Genomic DNA, 20866 nt, shown 5'->3' with positions numbered 1-20866 from the left:
TGGTGCTTGGGCCCCTTGATATAATAACTTTGATAATGCAGGTTGTGATTTCCAACACTCGAACAAAATTAAGAAATAAATCACTGACCCCGGGGCTGTGCTTCACAAACCCCACTCTGAGAACCACTGGCCTAGACAAAATGACTTGGAGCTGCAGTCAGAAATTCAATTCAATTCAATTTTATTCGTGTAGCACTTTTAACAATGAACATTGTCACAAAGCAGCTTTACAGAAATTAATAGATTCAGGATATAAATTTTAAATGTATGATTCTATCCCTAATGAGCAAGCCAGAGGCGACGATGGCAAGGAAAACCCCCTGAGACGATATGAGGAATTAATGATTACTGGCCCTCATTACCATCATCACCAGCAAATATTTAAGTCAAATGTACTTAAATTATATTTAAAAAAATTACATAATATTTACTAAAATTGTGGAAATATAAAAAGGAAATTTTTTCAGATTTTCTTTTTTAATTATTTGTAATAATTCTTCTATATTAGATTTTTAATTTCATTAATGTGCTTTAATTAATACTTTGTTTAACCTTTTAATATTTTATATGTAGAGCACTCTGGGATTATGCACTCAAAGTAAAAAGGCTGTATTAATAAAGGAATCAATATGATGAATTATTATTATTATTATTATTATTATTATTATTATTATTATAAAATGTATATTTATTTTTATTACCTGTATAACATAATGAAAAAAAAAACAAAAATGAAAAAAATAAATATGATTTTGTGCTTAAATATTTTTTTAATGTGATAGATACTTTTAAGCTTCTCCATTTTTCTTACATTCAGTTGCAGTGTGAACTGTTTGCTAGTAAATTAGCTGGGTTTAAAAGCCCTAATTAGGCTGTCACTGCAATCTGGCAACCCATATGTACTGCAGATTGGTAGTGATGGCAGTTTGGGCCAGTGACATCACAGATTGTTTCTTTTTTCAGATAGAGGACAGATTACCTTGTTATTATTTGTGTTGCTATTATTCTATCTATTCTAGTTATACGCCTTTGATTATACCTTATTTCTTCATTAATTCATTCATCTTCAGTAACTTTATCCTGATCAGGGTTGTGGTGTATCAGGGACCCAGGAGCTCTAAGGCACCACAATGCTGTCCTACTTTACTTTAATTTTTTTTTTTGTAGACCAGGGGTTCTTCCCCAAGGGAATCCCTGTCCTACACAGTTTAAAGTTTTGTCTACTGCTGTCTAATGTTCCTAAATTGTTTTGCTAAGAAAAACCTATTTCTTTTAGGCCTTACATTTGAGCAGAAATACCCCATGAGCCACGTAAGTCATGGCTGCTGTTCTGCGGTTGGGACTGAGTTTAGGTGGCATTCCAGTTTGGGCTTTCATAAAATAACGTGCAATGCCGTTATGAGAGTCAAGTGTATCTGTGACTGGTCCAAAATGTACTGCAATCATCTGTCAGATACTCCAGCTGACTAACGTTTTTATGCACATTTTCTGTCCGGATTTTTTTTTTTTTTCCTGCTTGGGAGCATCATCAGAAGTGGATTCTCAGGAACTGTTTTCATCAGGGACAGGTTATGAACATCAGTGTATTTGCATGCTAATGTTTGTCAGAAGCATTCCATTTGTATCTAATAATATTTGACTTAAGTGTCTGTTCAAACATAATCCACCTAAAATGTGTTGTTCAAACAAGCTTACTTACAGGCTACAGGAACGGAATTCTAAGTTACCTTATTGGCAAAAAAACAATAAAGTTATCATTCCACCATTTTACTAGTACTAGCAGTTGAGGAATGGACTCATACAGTTAAAATTTTCATGAAATAATGCAACAAAATGAATCCTCATTCTGGAAATGAGTCTGAGAAGTCAAACCTCAGCTAACACTGCCCCCTTGTGACACCAGACAAGGAGCCATTTTGGATGTGAAGAGTGGCATTTTCATGACAGACTTATAAGGCCTGAGCTATCCAGTCCACATTCAGCTTACCATATTGGCTTTCTCCAGTATGATCAAGTGTGTGGATGTTGAGCAACCTGGGAAGAGGTATGATATGATGGAATTGGAAAGGAAGTTGCAGTGCCTCAAGCCCAATTCTCTCCACAACTCTCTCGCCAAGGGATGACTGGTTAAAGTGGATAGGAGTGAGGGTGCAGGACAGGTTTCGGTGGTTTGGGCTGGCACTTAGCCTCCATCCTACTGGCCTTTTGGGAGTAGAAGCCATAGAAAGAGAAGTGCTGCCACATACTTTCGCTCTCCTTGGGATCTCCTTGGCCTTTGGTGGGCTTTAAGCGGAGGACCTCATGATGGTGAGGGGTGGTGGGGGCAGATGTACCAGGCTGTCTGTGTTGAGCTGTAGTGATGGCCAGCTGGTCAGATCTTCTTGTACATGTCCATTGTGACTGGGTCTGTCAAGACCTTGGGCTCTGGCTTTGGCACTGTTCCATGTTAGGAATTGATAAGGGTAAGCTTAAGCTCATAATATGGGGAGGTTTTTGGAGCTTGGTGGGGGTCGGAGTGTGTCTGTCTTCATCAGTGGGGTGGAGCTGGCTGAGCTGGCTGTGACTGGTAAGGACAGGAAGGTCAGTTGGCTGAGTAATCTCTATTCACATGATAATGTGGAAAGGAATGTTGCTAAGATGGTTGATGGTTAAGATCATTTGTGTTCCTCTGAAAATGTTCAAAATAGATAACTTTATTCCATAATATGTAATAATGTCAAATGCATAACATTACATTAGCATACTAATACATAAACTGCTTCTTCAGCGTGTTTATTAGTGTCTTTAACTATTACCTGAATTCATTAAGAATCTTGTTCAATATAATCATAATGAATTCGAGCACTTGCTTGATTAACACTCAGATTAAAATAAAGATGTAAAATGTTTTATGCAAAGAGAAGACCCCAGCAGCATCAAGGCAGGAGCTTAGGTTTAGTGTGAAATGTAGTGTAGCAATTTATTTACTGTGTGTGTGTTTTATATATATATATATATATATATATATATATATATATATATATATATATATATATATATATATGTATATATATATATATATATATATATATATATATATATATATATTTATAAATGAATTCTGCATTATTGATTCAGTACAAAAACATTTTAGATTTCCCAACATCCAAACATTACTTTTCCAAAAAATAATGCTACAGAAAAATGTTTGTATGTAAGTAAAGAAAACAACTGTATTACATAAGAGACCCTGAAAGCACACAGAGAGCCATGACTGACACACACACAAGCATATTTGGTGTTAAATAGACTTGTGAAAATATATGAAATGCCCTGTGTGACCCTGGCTAAAGAGACAAACTGCTGGTACCATTTGCTAGCACACCAAAACATAAATAAAAAGCAAATAGAAACATTTTAGCGGAAAAAAAGAAAAAGAAAAAACTGACAATAACCTGGTTGCATAAGTGTGCAAACCCTTTTATAACTGGGCCTTGATTGTGCTCAGGATTAACCAATCACATTCAAACTTATGATCAGCTGTTTCTGTAGGAATTTCTTGATATTTTCTTGGTTTCATTCAACTGGTGAATTCTCATAATCTCATACTTTTAACTGTTAATGTCAGTAGTGGTATAGAATATGCACATATTTCACACAGAACTGTTGTTTCTTGCCTTTACAGGAACCTCTGGAATTTTATCCTAATCTTCATCCTTAATACTGTAGACCTGCTGCACAACATCCTGTGCCAGCTGCTGTAGCCCCTGCTCTTGATCAATAAGTATCTCAGCCATTACACGCATGCCTTTTTCCTGAAGGAGATCCAGCTGAAACAGGGTCTGCAGCACTCTCAGCCACTTCCAGCATGGATTCCCTTTGTTTCTAAGCAGACTCAGAGTGAGAATCTTCTTCATTTCTGGTTGAATATAATAGACCTTATTGTGGCTACATAATGCCCTTGCACAGATGTTATAAATGCTAGAATTGATGCAGTCCATGGTCAACTTCAAGGCACACAGACCTGGATTTAATTCAATAAGTCTAGTTTTTTTTTCCACCAGCCGCTGGCTTTCAGCTACCTTCTGCATCTGCTTTGTTTCTAGATCTGCTGTACTTTGTATCTCTAGCTCAGCTTTGACAACTTGTGTTGAGTATAAAATCTTGGACCTAAAATAGATAACAGTGAAGTACAAACCACATAATAATCCTATCATCCTAACCTGCTATTAATTTGCTCTCTTCTGCTTTCTGCTAATTTCTTAGAACATAATTATGATGCATGAGGTACACTCACAGAATGTCCTATTAAAATTTAAAGCTTTTGTTTGCAGTGTTCAAAATGTAATCACACTAATCACAGCCATTCCATTAATTAGAGCAAAGTAATGACTTAAGCTCAGCTTGCTGCCTCTATGTGCATGTGGGGTGACCGTGTATTTTTTGCATTGCTGGGAGTGGAGGATATTTCTGGTTCTGGTGTTGCCTCTCCAGGCTTCAGCAACATCTTTGGCACAAGACCCAAGTCGTAGCAGCTGGAGGAGTGTGACAAAAACGGAACAGCATCCTCTAGGAGGTCATCATATGCGGCTTGGTGCAGTACCTGCTTTAGGAAATGAACTGGGAGATATTGCACGATAATGAAGATGATGCTGCTGAAGCAGGCAAGATCTCTGCAAACATTAGCAAAACACATCTGGTTTATGGTTGCACCCAAATGAATCTCAGCCAGCTGGATGATGTGAATGTCTTACAGTTCAACCATTTCTGCTGAAACAGCAACTAGCCCCAGAGCTGTGCAGTAATTCATGCAAGATATGACAGCGGGAGGGCTCCTGGAAGGCAAATCAGAGCTTCTAATAAGTTGTTGTTTCTATAGTAACAGCTAACTGACAGATATCTAAGACTACTAAGAAATAGATTTAAATTTTTTTTTTTACATTTTCAGAAGCTTTTGTTAAGGAGAAGTACTGTATATTTATCATTTATGGAAGGAGTCTCCAGTGTCAGTGTGTTATAACGGCCATTAAGTTTTCCACCAGGGGACAGTCTTCAGGACAGAGGAGTCTGCGGTTTCCGGTTTCTTGTGTGTGTGTTGTTATTAAAAACAACAGAGAGAAAAAATAGAGGCTTGTGATGGAACAACTGTTCATAGCTGCTATAATATAAGAGATAAGAGGAAGTAACTTGTCTCATGGATGATCCACAATGTTAAATGTAACTAAAAACTGATAAAAAGTGTGATGCTATTCTTTAATAAACAAAAAATTGTAATGGATGACAATTTGATGTTCCATAAGAGGAATAAAACACTTCAGGTCTTGCTGTTATAGGGAACTCTGGGGTGGTAGCAGTAACTCTCCGGAGAAGATTATTTTCCTATAAAAGCACACCCTGAAGTTTGTAATCCTTACTTAACAGCTATAGCTCCATGCATAATAAAGGACAAAAACACAAAAAGAATAAAAAACAAAACAATACACACACACATACATCTATATCTATATCTATGTATGTATATATATATATATGTGTGTGTGTGTGTGTGTAGAGAGAGAGAGAGAGAGAGAGAGAGAGAGAGAAATAAATCTGCCTAGTGCCTGTTGGCTGCATTAATAGCTTTGGTGAGTGGTGTGGTGAGGCATATTTCCATTCTGGGACTATTTTCCGAGCTGAAGACATTTTCATGCATCTCAGAAAGACAAGCTACACGTTAAAATACTTCTCACAGCACACACACGATTAAATACCCACAACATCATGGAACTGTACTACTTTTTTTTTTTTTTTTTTTTAAAGAAAATACGATTTTGTAATGATCTTATATAAAATGATGCCCCAGTCATTTCATTTCTGAGAGAATCACTGAAACACCACTAGGGTGCGCAGTACACCACCACAAAGCTCTGCACTGCAGGAGGAGCACATTATTCAAGTTCATTCTTTTTATTTTTTCATAGATTATTATTATTATTATTGTTGTTGTTGTTGTTGGTGTTTATACTATGAATATTTATTTTCTTTATACTAACACTATAGTAAATGTGGTAACCTGTCGTTATATACTACATTGTCATACTACTTTTTATATTATTTAAATTTTTTTCCTAGTTTTTTGTTATTATTATTATTATTATGTTGTTGTTGTTGTTGTTGGCAGCAGTGGTGGCGGTGAATACTTTCTTTCTTTATTTATTTATATTAAAGACTGTACAGTAAGTAGGGTAACCTGTTGTGGAACCTGTTTTTTGCTGGTTTTATTGTTGTTGTTGTTGTTATTGGTGGTGGTGTTTATGCTACTAAATACTTTATTTCTTTATACTAATACTATAGGAAGAGTGGTAACCTGTTGTTATGTACTATTTTGACATATTATTTAGTAAGTTTTTTTTTTTATTGTTGTCATAATATTGTTATTATTGTTGTTGTTGTTGTTGTAACGTGTTTAATATACTTTATAAAAGAACAAATTTCTTCATGCATTTCAACTTTGCTGTGTGATTATAACTGTGTTGAGCGTCTCAGTAAAACAAAACAACATAATATGAAGAATTGTGGCTTTACTTTATGTTTCACAGCTTTTCCAAAGCAAATGGTTTAAAAAACAAACCAAAACTCTGCACTGATTTGTGAATTACTAGCACATTGTATTGAAAAATACCAAAGATTAAAAGGAAGAAGAGTTAATTCATTAGGGGAGAAAAGGTACAATCTTTCTTCCAGGGCACCACAATGTAACTACAATACTACTCTATCTGTGTGTTATATAACTGCATCACTCTACCACACAGACCCCATACAATAACTACAGCTTGCAAACAAACACAAATAAATAAATAAACACAAAGAAACCCGATGTTATAACGCAACAGTGTGAACAGTAAAACATAATATGGAAGACATGAATGATACACGCGTTAATTCTTTTAGCGGTGTGTGTGTGTGTGTGTGTGTGTGTGTGTTGGCGTGCGCATGCGCAGTGGGGCAGTGTGTGTGTGTGTGTGTGTGTGTGTGTGTGTGGTTTCGGTTAGCTGGGAGAGAGAGAGAGAGAGAGAGAGAGAGAGAGAGAGAGAGAGACAGAGTGCAGGAGGAGCGAGGGAGAGAGGGAGAGAGAGAGAGAGCGCGCGCCGGGAGAGGAGCAGTTCGTACGTCTCCGCTGGGCGAGAAACGACCATTAACATGTTGGATTGTGAATCATATTAAAGAAAAGACTCGACGCCCGACGGAATTTAACTCTTTCTGGGTTTGAGCGGACCGCCAGAGGTAAGAAACGTTGCGTTTATAACGAACGGTGGGGTGTTGAGTTAAGTGTTTAATCAACAAATGCTAAGTGGCGAGTAAACACTAGCGAAGGCGAGCGCTACCGGTTAGCAGCGGCGCTAATTTCATAGTACATTAGCCTAGCTGGTCATTCCCTAACCACTCTCCCCTGGACATGTAGGGTGTAAAGTGAGTATTCCCTTCCCAGGGCTGCACACTTACACCAGCAGTAACTACAGAGCCATTTGGCATTCTGCTTAAGCCTACCTCTGAACTGCTTTCTTTCTTTCTTTTTTAAATTTCTTTTCCATTTACACAAATGCTCTTTAACACGAGGTTTTTAACAAACACACACACATGCCAAAACTTTACATTTCAGACACACAGCCGAAGATATCACATTAAAAAAATCATTCGCGTGTAAACCGTGGGTCGTTCCTGGTGACTTCGCGCGCATGCGCACCAACATGAAGCATGCCGAAGCTAGAGTTTGTGTGTTCCCTCACCTGCCCTGGTGGCCTACTCCCTATTCCCCTACAAACATGCAGATGCATTATGGGTATTCTGTACCTGCTATGGTGCGTCATTTGGACACTAATCTGTTGACAGAGAAAACATGATTGCGCTTTATATTCTCCACTCTGGCTTTGGGCATGGCTACAAAATGACCAAGAGCTCTTATATAGTGATTAGGATGCCAGTTTAGATTTAGTTCTGGTTCTGGATTTGTGTCTGATGTAGCTGTTGTTGGTCCAATGCCAAAAACTGATAACAGCAGCTTAATACACTGAGCATCTGTTAGTCCATGCAAGCCGGATTTCAATCAAATCTGCCTAATGATATAATAGGGAGTCATTTGAATTTGGTCAAACATTGTGTCCATGTGCAACGAGTCGCACGGAAAACTTCACAGACTCTTGGAACATGGAGCACAAACTCTCGGGGACACCTGCAATCTATCTGTACTTTCTGAATAACTTTATCTTGGTCTGGGTCGTGGTGGATCCGGAGCCTATCCTATCAGGAACTCTGGGCATGAAACGGGAATTCCACCTGGATGGGATGCTAGTTCACTGCAGGGCATCACACACACACACACACACACACACACACACACACTTGTTTGCACTTAGGAGCAATTTAATGTAGTCAATTCATGTGCGTGCATGTAAGAGGAAACCAGAGAACCCAGAGGAAACCCACATAGACTCAGGGAGAACATGTGAAAGTCCACACAGACAGTAACCAGAGCTCAGAATCGACTCAGGAACTGTAGAGCTGTGAGAAGGCAACGTTGCACACTTCACCACTGTCACCACATCTTTAATTATAGGTCGAATTAAAATAATGATTTCTATGAAAATCATATCTTTTCTGATAACATGTATGTGACCAAATTGAGCTCGATGGCCATGCTGGAGCAAGCTGGGTTTGTGAGTTTGCGTGTGTGTGTGTGTTTGTGTGTGTGTGGTTATGTGACGTTGGCTTTCGTTATATCAATAGATCACACTACGGCATGCAGGAAATATCCTGGTAAGTATGAAAATAAGTCTTTTCTGAGGCTTCCAAACATTCTTCTTTGGAAGCTTCCTCTTTGAGGGTAACGTGATAATCTATGATAATAGATTCAAGATGAAGGATTTTGTTGAGTCCATTTGGATTTAGAAGTCACAACATACACATTTGTAAGCCCAACAGCCTATCTGATATGTTTCCAAACAGAATTATGGGATTGCCCTTCTCCAAAAGAGCACATGCAATGCTTCTCTAAATCTGTCCAAAAAAGAAAAAAGATCCCAACAGCTGTTCATGTGCCGCTGTTACAGGAGCACAAGCACTACCTGGTCAGCTTACTCTAAAATTGAATGTTCAAGGTTCTTTTTATGTTACTGATTATTGACACTAATGCCAAATCTGCCCCTGACATGATTTCCTGCTGTCATTTACAGTGCAGCGAGAGCAGTAGCCAGCTTCACTTCATTGCTCCTGAAGGAAATGACATTACAAGGGTGCAGTGTCAGTTTGTGAGGATTTGAATGCTGTAGTTAATCTGAATAACTGCTTCCAGGTGTTTGGCACTCGTTTTTCCTTACAGTAGCTGGTGTGTGTGTGGGAGGAATGTTTTATTTTTTGAATTGTCACTTGCAAAATGACTGCGATTTGTCCCAGGCTACTTGCTGAACGTGTGTGCTGTCTTTGAAAGCTTGGCCAGGCTTTATACTGCGATTTGTGTCGGGTCGTCAAGTAGTTTGTTTTGGGAGAGTTTTGATGTCAAATCTGTGCTACATTAGAAACGTTCTTATAAAAGGATAATAATCATATATTTCTTCATTTCCCTGTCTGTATTAATGCACTTAACTAGCAAACTAGCTTTCTATATGTTATTACGTAAGGAATAACGTGTTATACGAAATTAATGTATGCGGTGGGGGGGTGTGATGCATCAATACCTGCGAGGGGAGTGCCACTATTTGCCCAAAGTACATTATTTCTGTATAAAAGCATGATTTGGAGTGTGTTATTCCACTTATACCACAGTGATTTACTAATGATTGCAATGTTTATTTTATTAATGTTTGCACATTTTAACTGTTTATAGTTTGATTTAACGTTGTGGAAAGTCTGAGAGACAGCTTATGTTATAGCTCGCTCTTTTTTTCCCTCTCTTTCTCTTGCTTGTTTGTCATTTTACCAAGAAACCAGAAAGTGTAAACTCCTCTGTCCGAAGACTTTCCTCTGCTGATAAACATGGAAAGCACAGTGGCAGTGTTACAAAGCGCTTACAACTGAGACTCCTTCCATAAATGTTAAATAAATGTCTCCTAAAAAAATGTTCCCACATCAATGGTTATACAATTTAAACATGTTTTTTAAAGCCGTTTATTATTAGTTGTAGATTATGTGAGGTATCCGCTGTACAAGTCCCTGTGTATGAGCTGTTACTGTAGAAGCAATAACGTATTAGAAAGAGCACATTAATGTAAACCTGTCATTCACGTTACAGCCGGAACTACTCTCTGAGCTGTTAGCTGTTAGACGAAAATAATGCACACCTTCTGACCAAATAGATTCAAATATCTGACCGCACTGTGGTATAAATTACATTAGTTACCACTTTTTAGCCTAATCAGTTAAGTTTCTGGGTGATTAAACATGGGACTGTGCAACACACTGGAGCTTTTACTTAGGAAGTGTGGAAAAAAAAAAACCCTACATTGTGCAAGCAGAGGAGGGTCTAGTGGATTTTTCTGTCTGGCTGCATTTACCCTTTGATGGAAAGAACAATGAGGTTGAACAGATATCTGTGTCGATTTGCATGGTCCGTTTCCTTTGAGCACTGAACATACAAAAGACTGCCATGATGTTGACTCAATCCGTTAGCTCACATGAACTAATGGACTATTGTAACGTCCGGGATCCCGCAGCGGATAATGGTGAGGGGAAGTGGATGAGGGCGTGATAAAAACAGTCCTGCGTCTGTGTTTGTTTTTTTGTTTTCAGTTGAAGACTAGTTGACCTGTTGATCTCTACCAGTTTCAGTCACATGCTGCATTAATGCGTTTTAATGACTATATAAGGATATGAGAATGATTCATAGGCACAGTAAAGGAATAAAGTTTGATGTCAGCTCCTTTAACTCATTTATTGTGTAAAAAAATGTGTGCTCGTGTCATTTCCGTTTATTGGACTTCCTACGTGAGGTCAAACGCGCGAGTTTTCTGATTATTGGACTTCCTACGTGAGTGCAACAAACTACAGAATCACAGAACACATGACTTCTCAGAAATGTAGGTTGGATTTCGCATCTCTATTCTTCTAGACTCCTAAATCATACAACTGCAAGCTGTTGTATGCAAATCTGTGCAGGAGACATGGACTGCACTGAAAAATGCTTCAATCTGCTACTGTTGTAAACATGACATTACTACCTCTGCTGCCACTCCTAGCACATTTGTGACTTATATAATACACTCCGACTATCAAACACACAGAAGAACAAGGTTTTCTGACAAAAATGAAACAAACAACTGTCTATTTTTGGCTTTTTTTGTTTTTGGTTCAGCACGCCTCATTTTCTCGCAGCTGCTCTCTTTTTCCGTTTGTAACAACAACTTGATAAATACTGACAGTGTAAGAGATTTTATGGCAAAGTTGTTTTCAAAGATTTGGAGATTTCATCATTTTTTTCCCTTTTGGTTTTTGTGCAAAGACACCTGTATAACGATTTTGTAGTATGTTTTTCACCATTGGTTTGTGTGTTTTAAAAATTGTTCATTGATGATATTTTTCGACTAGGCTACCACAGAGTGAAACATTCAAACACCCCTACTGCTGAGCAACAGAAAAAATGGACATTTCCCAATTTCTAGTCATTTCCCTAGAACACATGACGGTTACTTATCCTGAAAAATCGACAGCCGGAGTTCTTCAGCAATTAAACACGGACATGCACATCAATCATTTAAGTTGAACCTGTTTGTTTCTTCAAAAAGCAATGACCAATTTCAGACATACAACCTGTTAATATATATTGTGTGTTTAAACATAGAACAGCATCTGGGCTAGAAAATATGATCACGTGCTTCTCAGAAGCATATATCTGCTTATAATTTCATGCATCTATTGTAGCCATGTCAGTCACAGCTCTAGCAACTCTAGCAATACCCCTTATTGCTTATTGATTTCTAAATGAGTCTCTCTGGCATTTATTGACATCAGCATGTCGAACATTGCAGCATTCTGCTTGCTGTCATTGGATAAAGTTTACAGGTTAGATTGGAGTACAAGTCCCTTAACATGCGTCAGTCAGATATACACAAAGAGAGCTCCTTCTGCACTATGATCAGATTAATACGTTTGAAATAAGCATTAAAGCTGATTAAGTGCACTGCATTAAAGAACGCTCCCTATACAAATGAAAAGAAATTGTCATTTTTTACCCCCAAATAGGACACTGAGTGAACACAAACCCCCAGAATTACTACAGTCAGAAACCAATTACACTATTTATAAATCCTTTTTAAAACTTATTTGAACTCGATTCTACATGGCAAGCAGTAGAGGCAGCGTTTTCCATCAGGCATCTTTAGTGGCAGACTAAGGGCAGATATCTGTGGCTCTCTGTTCCTCAGACTCCCGGCCTGTTAGACTGGAGTAAATATAGCCTGTTTGGTTTGAGCCGGAGGATAAACACAGATGTTGAGTAGGCGCGCTCGCCACAGAGTGCTCAGACCAGGAGTTCCTTCCTCAGAGAGAGAGAGAGAGAGAGAGACTAAGAGTTCGTTCCTCATAGAGAGACCCTTAGACCACGGGTTTGAGAGATTTATCACGCTAGAAACATTTTATTGTCCTTAGTTCACTTCCTCAAGCTTGTAATAATCCATACTGCCTGCACCATATGTGAGACGGTCTGGGAAAACCCATCAGTAGTCTCTAAAACAGCCAAAAAAAGAATTCTACTTTAAAGACAACATAAATATATATTTACCAAAATAAAGTGGAAATGTTTTTTATTTAGGTTACTTTCTAAACTTGCTTTGGCGTCTGCCTGCAAAGGTCATTTTAGGTAAGGAGTTAGTCTAACAAACTCGGTGAAAACAGTCTGTCTGTCTAAAGATGCCTAAAAACCTCTGAGCTAAATGTGCTTCTCTCACAATTTGATCAAGATTTTTTTTAATACTGTAGTGAAGCAGACATAAGCCAGATCACTTCAGTTTGTAATCAGATGCAGGCTGTCAAAAATATCTACGATATCTCATCATCAAAACAGAGAAGAGTGCTTATGCATTCTGTGCAGGCAACAGCAGATAAAGTTTAAAAATGTTTAAATGAACTAATAAAAGTCATTAATGACAAGGAATTTAGTTGACGGAAGTGAGTGAATGAACCAGCGATTATTTCAGGGATCAATGGAGTGAAGAGAAGATGAAGAGGCTCGTGTTCAACACTGCGAGTGAGTGTTATCATTACTATGTTGTAGTAATGTTGGTTTTCCATAAGTGGATTAGGTTATAATTATAGAGGCAGGTGCAGCGTCTTTCAGTGGAATTGGAATGAAACCTTTAAATGCAATTTCCTCTCATTATTTTTTGGAGATAATGAGATTATAAAATGCTACTTTATTTGTGCTTGAGATACATGACACATGATACATGAGTCATTGTAGTTTTCAAAGACGTGACGTGTGTGAAGGGTTTTCCCAGATGACCACAAGCATATGTGCAAACTGATTTTCCAGGCTAATTGTGCGTATTTGTCACGTCTGTCAGTAGCAGCTATTTGCAGTTGGTCTGGTTAAATTTTACACTCTGTAATTGCACATTAACCAGAGCTGTATTTGCATTGTCACACACCCTCTAACTGACTTTTCTGCCTGCTTACATACAGCGTGCTAGCACTGATCACCACTGATCATATACTGATCATCAGCTTCTCGTTGGTGCCTTGTAACAGACACATTGTACACGTACTGCAGAAGAACGCTCGTTCCTGTAGGCTGCACATGAAAGAAAGAGTTGATCAGAGTAAAAGGAAACCGCTGTCGCACCTGTCCAAGTTCAGCTGTTCCACCTGTTTTGTCTCAGCCACCAGAACCAGTGAGACCTGTATAACAGGAGTGCGCCAATGGAAAACAGGTGCTTTACTCGCATCGATTTGGCCTCATTTTCACCCCCTAAAACCCGTCAGATACAAAACAAACAGCAGCAAACAACTCATGGCGGTGTAATATTGAAAGTACGTGCTTCTGACAAGAGAGAAAATAAAGTTAAAGTGAAACTGTTTAACAACATTTTAATTTTCCTTTGACGTTGTTGGAGTTTGACGTGCCCAAACTTCTTGTAGGGCAGAAAGGATTATACATGCTTACGAGCAGCAACCAATACATTTTTATCCTTAAGCAGGACTGAAATGAGCAATGAGCTGCACTGACAAGTAAGGAATAAATCATATAAGTGTTTTATTCCTCTTATACCACAGCATTTAATTATCACTAATAATCTTTTAGTTATTGAAGAATAGCAGATCATGCTTATCCTTTTATAGTTATTTTAATGTTGTGGAACAAAGCAAGTTAATTCCTGTTATCGCTTACGTTGTCACTATGAACAGTAGTTCCCTCACCAGCTTCTCTTTTTTTCCCACTCTTCAAGTTAGTAAGACAAAAAAATGCAGCTTGTCATGTTACCGAGAAACCAGGAAGCGCAAAGACTCTGTTCTAAAGACTCCACTGCGTCTAAAAACTTAGTTACAGCTTTACCTCGGACTGTTACAAAGCACTGGAACTGGAGCCTCCTTCCAAAAATGCTTTTCTCCTCCTAGAAATCTTGAATTGATTTCACGTTTTTGTTTGTTTTTTTAAGTATGCCTGTGTGAGCTGTTACTGTTGAAATGATAACATATTAAAATATTAACATTAATATAAACCTTCTGAATTGCAGATGGAAATACTGTCAGAGCTGCTGTTATAGGAAATGAATCAACACCTTCTGATCAAGCAGAATTGAAAATTCAAGCAGCTTGAATTTTTTTTAATTTTTAATTTTTTTTTTTGGTAACACATATCTGTGAACTTTTTGAACTGACCTGTCTATTATATAAAGGCAGCAAATTAGCAGTGTGACGCATGTCATTCTTGGGTAGCTAGTTGGCAACCTGCTGGAAATCCTCTACATTTCTGCACTGAAACATTTTTGTTAGCTGTTTTCTATATTTCTTCACTACTGTACATAGCAAAGAGGCTAGCTTTTGGCCTAACAAACTCATGGCATCTCAAATACGGCCTCTTCTCCATTCCATTGGCCAATCATAATGAGTTCAGAATTGAGAAGAGCTTTGAGTAAAAATCCCACAAGCTGCTAATTTCAAAGTTCAACGAGATTTTTTTGAACTCTGTGCTAGGATCCTGTAAAATAAATAAAAGTCTTTATGGCTCGGAGATGGAGAAGAAGCTTAACTGAATATGAAGAGAGTAATTGATTCTCACTTAGGAAATGGCTCTCTGTTTACTCTGCTTAATGAGCTCAGATATTTTGGCCTGCACAGTGGTGGAACAAGTCCATCGCTGATCCCAGGAGATTTTCCCGTTCACAACTCTGTGTTCATCAGGCATTTCCTATTGATCTGGCAGAGTGATTTAAAGGTGCTCTCTGGAGGAGCAGGGGAGGAAGCGAGACGCTCAGAGGAAGCCGAGAGAGCATGGGGGGGAATCCTCGACGGCAAGCAACGCGAAACAGGAAGGAAATGATGATGAATGGACACTGAGTCTTTCACATGAGTCACTCCCAGCCAAGCAGCCCCCGTGGTGTCAGATCAGAACGGACAAGTACACTTTATAAGCGGTGTTTAGAGGGGCGTGAAGCAGAGCCGAGTCATAGCGGAAATGAAGATGGAGAAGAGGGTCCGGGTCCCTCTTTCCCTCCCTGATGATGGAGGAGTAGCGCTGACTTTTTCAGCATGCTTATTGGAGGAGAAGCTGAGCAGGAAATAAATGTAGCGTGATGACAAGTTCGTGAATCATGTTCGCTGCGAAGAGACCGAGCACATCCTCTCACGGACAGTACTGTATGTTAGGAGCTTGTCCAAGCTACAGATAGGAATGTAAAATGAAATCGGCCCTGTGGCAGTGTACAATTTTCAGCCTGATTTGATGCCGCAGACCAGAATTGCAGATCGTAAAATAATTCTTTGGTCATGTTGAAATTGGCACTGTTGAAAGTAATATGACGTGCTCAACGGCGGTTGATTTAGTGCCGTTGCGACCAAAGACAGCCGAAGACAAAGTTCTGGCAGTGGGGGAAATTTTTGATTATAATGCCAGTGTGAGCGCTGCTATGATGCTTGTGTAAAATCCATCAGCAATAGGGTGATGGCGCAAGGTGACGGGAAAATTCAGAATGCAAAACGAACAGTTGACTATATATTTTATTAATATATATTATGTATGCTAGGAAAATTAAACAATGTAGCGTTTATTAACTAGTAGTAACTATTTCCAAGCTAACTGATTCAAATATCTTCGCTACTCGCTGCCCAACACTGCATAATGCACATGCTTCATTACATTAAGTGAGAATGCGTTCGTCTTGTAGAATTTCGTACAAAGTAACGACTTTTTTTTTTTTTTTGTGCCAAAGTAGCACAAAATAATATTTTCTGATAGGGTAGGAAAAATCAGTAAATATAACCATAAATGTGTGACATAGTTAGTATCGGACAGAAAAGAATACACAATGGTTAATAAGCACGGTTTAAGCAGGTACATGGTGCTTCCACTGTTTATCACATTTCAACAAACCAATGACTAGATATAGAACAAAATATTACTCACACGAAAACACAAGTTATGTCATGAAACCAACATTGTAGTGTAATGTGAAGAGTTCCCAAACTTTTGAGGACTTTGTCATACTGTTTTCTCTGTTATAGCATATACAGCCGTTTCCATCAAATGTGTTGTAGTCTGAATAAAGTAACATACTGCTCCTCAGCGTTTGTTTATCGATTTTGTTGATTAGTTGTTGCAATGCTAGACGTAAGCAGAACATAGTAATTTTCTGTCATAGGTCTATCGTTAGAGGATTTTTATCATATAATCTGACACGGAGAACACACATATGTTATCGCATATCTGTTATGGAATTTGGCCAAGATTTTATTGGGATCATGTTGTACAGTGTGACGAGTAATCATCTTAAAAGACAGCTTTAATCACAATGTAGAACAGGCTTAAAGCATTAAATGGATTTTTTGTGGTCTCCGATTAATTCATTTCATTACGCGGCGTCTCTACTGAATCACAATGAAGCACTGTGAGCGGCTCTGCTTCTGAAACGAATGAGCTAATGAATCACATGGTACGAATTTCCTGTGTGTTGTGGGTGTGTGGAACAATCTCAGATATTTCCTTTGGAATGTTTTGTGAGCGGTTTTTTATTAAATCACCCCCTGAACTCGGGTATTCATCATGGGAATGCACTGTGAGAGTGTACTGAGTGGTCTAGTCACTGTTAATAATCATCGTTCATTTCTAAATAATAATCTCAGTCATAATGCAGCTGAATCACATGACTGTTATTAGGTTTGGCTGACTCATGAGAGCTTATCTTTTGTCTTGTCCATCATTATGGAGACAGAATTAAGCTTAATCTCAAAAGGAGAAAAAAAAGGATGCAGATTTAGGATCAGAATAGTTGAGAATAATTAATACACTACAAGTGTCTAGAAGTGTGTGGATCACTATCATTTCGGTGATGCGCTAATTACGGAATCAAGACGTAAAAACGGACTGCGGATAGAGCCTAAACACCAAAATATTTTTCCAAACATTTCTTATTTGTCTTTACAAATATATATATTAATATATATGTAATATCTATCTATCTATCTATCTCTCTCTCTCTATATATGTATATATAAATAATATACATTTGTTGTCGTTTTAGTGAACATTTAAAAAAAAAAAAATTTTTTTTTTTTTTAAAGAAATCATGACAGCATCCAGCACCTGCATGTGGGAAAAATTTTTGTTAGATCAGCTCACTCAGTTAGCCTCATAGCCTTATGAATGTTTACTTCCAGTAAAAATAGTTAAAAATTCTAAAAAACTGAGTAAATGAAAAATAGGTAAATGTACAGCTGTACTTATTTTAAACAATAAATGGATTTCATAAGGCCCTGTGGTATGAGAGAGTAAAATAAGTATGTTCATTAATTAATTATTAATTACTCAGTAATTAATCATCAATTACTGAGTTATTACACTAGGATTACTTTCTCATTTTTTATCATTTATCATGTTTCAGTTGTTTTCTGAATGTATTTTTTTCATGCATTCACTTGTTGATTATCGTTTCATTTATTTATTCATCAGCTTGAGCACTCTATTGATTTGTCATATGATTTATTAAATTGATTACTTAATTACAAAGCTTAACAAATATTCCTGGTTATTCCAGCGCTTGTGTATTTATAGCAGTCTGAGCTGGCTTTAGAGCTGTGTTTTTACTCAGTATTGATTTTGAAGTGTTCACATTCTCCTTCATGAAAGCGTTGGCCTGAGTGCTCGGAGCATCGCCATGGTCTTAACTGTAGCGCCTCGACTTTTTCCCATTCTTTGGCACCCACACACACACACACACACACACACACTTTTGTATAGCCTACACACATTCCCACTCATCACTACAAGCTGTACAGATTCTCACAACTTTCCTACAAGCTTGCAGAGGAGTGCTGCTTTCTCCAAACGCTTAAAGCTTTTCTAAGATCAGAGCGCTTTGTGTTTAGCTCAAACCTCATCAGAGGTGTAGTATTCCACTTTTCACTACAGCAGTCAAATCAGTAGTGTGTAATCTTAAAAAATTTAGCATGGTCAGTTGAAATTATTGGTGCTGTCTAAATAGGCTGCAGTTTTTGCACTTCTTAGATAAAGCTGGTTCCATTTTAAAGGCAGAATAAGAGAGAGTCCTTATTTAAGGCAGCATGACTTGTATCATCTGTAACTGTCTTACTTTTTGAAAATATGGTGGACAGAATGGTAAAGGAGTTCCTAAATGCAATGCCAGTGTGGTTCCTTTTTGGATAAAATCATACTAAATGAGAGCGGTTATAAGTAAGCATGTCACTTTTTGAAATTTGATTGTTAGAATATTATAGAACTGGAATGTGATGAAATATTTGCCAGTTATACCACAGCGAGGTTGAATGCTCAAATAACATGAACGATAGGTTAATTTCAATGCCCTCAAAGTGTGTTAATCTGAAGTGTGTTATTCCGCTTATACCACAGAGCTTTGCCAACATTTACAATTTTTATTTATGCTTTTTAAATGTTTATAGTTACATTTAATGTTATGGAAATTCCACGAGGCAAGTTATTTCCTGTTATCACTTATGTTATAAACAGTCGTTCCCTCACCAGCCTTACATGTATTCTCTCTCAAAGTTAATAGTTAATGATACAAAAACAGCAGCTTGTCATGTGACTGAGAAACCGGAAATCGTAAATTCTAATCATAAACTAACCGAAGACTTTACATTTTTATTTGTTAAACAACACATTTATTTGTTTACTATTGGTCTTAGATTATGTGGCTCATCTGCCATACAAGCCCCATGTATGAGCTGTTACTATAGGAACGATAACGTATGAGAACGATGAGTTTTATTTGCACACATCTTATGCTACAGTCGACTCAAGGTTACAAGAAAACGTCCCCTCAATTTGAAATTCCAGCTCATCAACTTGGATCGGTCTTCTCAACTACGAGTTTCTTTCCAGTTTACAGCATAACGTCAAATCAACATGGCTGCGCACAGCATCAGCTGTAAACAAAGCAACAGTTCTTACTTTTAAATGAGTCATGCTGCATATACAAATATTAGCTTTAGATTAATCCACATACAGACATTTGCTTGTTAAATCTATAACACTGACTATATGGATCACTGTTTGAGGACGAAAATATACATCACTCATAGCAGTTAGCTGGCTAGCTTGTTTCTAACGAAAGCCAAACCTGAAGGCATCAGTGTTTTTTTTTTTTTTTTTTTTTTTGTTTTTGTTTGTTTGTTTGTTTTTTTTCCCCCACTCACAAGGTAAGTCGAATGCAGCATTAGCTAGCTAGGATTTAGACATATTTTACAGCCGTGTTTGTTAAATTGGCTCTTTACCAAATATGATTTTGCCGGCAGGAGACCAGGCAAGGTTAGAAAGTAGCCTAAATAAATTGGTGAAGTATATTTCTCTGTATGTTTTAAGCTTTGAAAAAAAATTGGTGAAAAACTGATTTTTTTTTTTTCATAAATTTTCTCTAGAATTCAGCCACAGTGACATCTGACTGGTTTTCCCAGACCGCCTCACATAGTTTAATGCTGGGTTATGTTTCTCAGTCAGATAAGAATCCTTTATATTGAGCAATGTTTTTATGAGATTAATCTGTTTAAGCTGAGGCGAGGCTTAGTCTCTGTTCTCTATCACCCTGCAAGTGGGGATTATCAGTAGAAAGGCCCACAATAAGCATTTAAGGGCGCAGTCTCAGTCTGGAAACCTGGCTACGAGTCCATTAGCACCTCGTCCAGATTAGCGAACACAGCTGAAGTGAGTGTACACGGGTGTGTGAGGGTAATAAACGGCCGGCCGGCGGGAGCTCCCGCAGCGGCCCACACAAAGCTGCAGATTGTTTCCGAGCGCCAGCTTTTGGCTTTAATGCGGCCGCTCGTGCCAAGAGCACCGGGGCCTCTTTCCCTCTTTCCCCTCACCACTCCTGCAGACTGGAATGCTTCACACAGGAAGACGTGTGTGTGTTTTCCCTTGTGTTGCACTTCAGAGTCGCAATCCTGCAACTGTAGCCTCATTGTTTTATTTGTAATTGAGTAAATCATGTGGTCATTCCTTCAATGCACTTTTTTTCTGTCAGCGCCAAAGCCTGTTTTGTTGGATGGGACAAAAAGATTCATTGACTTGGTGCTGCAGTGTGTAGAAAATGACGCAAGGTCTATTTTAAACTGCTATACCTTTTATAGCGTGGGTGTGTCTGTGAGAGAGAAAGGCAAAAAAAAAAAAAAGTTAAATGCTTTGGAGTGTGTAAAGGGGTTAGTGCAATGCAGGGTGGATTGGTTTACCCAT

At 38.1% G+C, this 20866-nt stretch overlaps 1 protein-coding gene across 1 annotated transcript in view; it reads left to right on the top strand.

The window, feature by feature from the left end:
- The first annotated feature begins 7048 nt into the window (after positions 1 to 7048).
- sipa1l3 (signal-induced proliferation-associated 1 like 3) overlaps positions 7049 to 20866 on the top strand; it is a 94671-nt gene continuing 80853 nt past the window's right edge. Inside the window, exon 1 of the mRNA XM_026913529.3 lies at positions 7049 to 7242. The gene's annotated coding sequence lies outside the window, so the exon portion shown is untranslated. The remainder of the gene's footprint in view (positions 7243 to 20866) is intronic.

Source organism: Pangasianodon hypophthalmus, chromosome 6, assembly GCF_027358585.1.
Source record: "Pangasianodon hypophthalmus isolate fPanHyp1 chromosome 6, fPanHyp1.pri, whole genome shotgun sequence".
NCBI classification, from domain to species: Eukaryota; Metazoa; Chordata; class Actinopteri; order Siluriformes; family Pangasiidae; genus Pangasianodon; species Pangasianodon hypophthalmus.
This window is presented reverse-complemented; position numbering and strand designations above follow the sequence as displayed.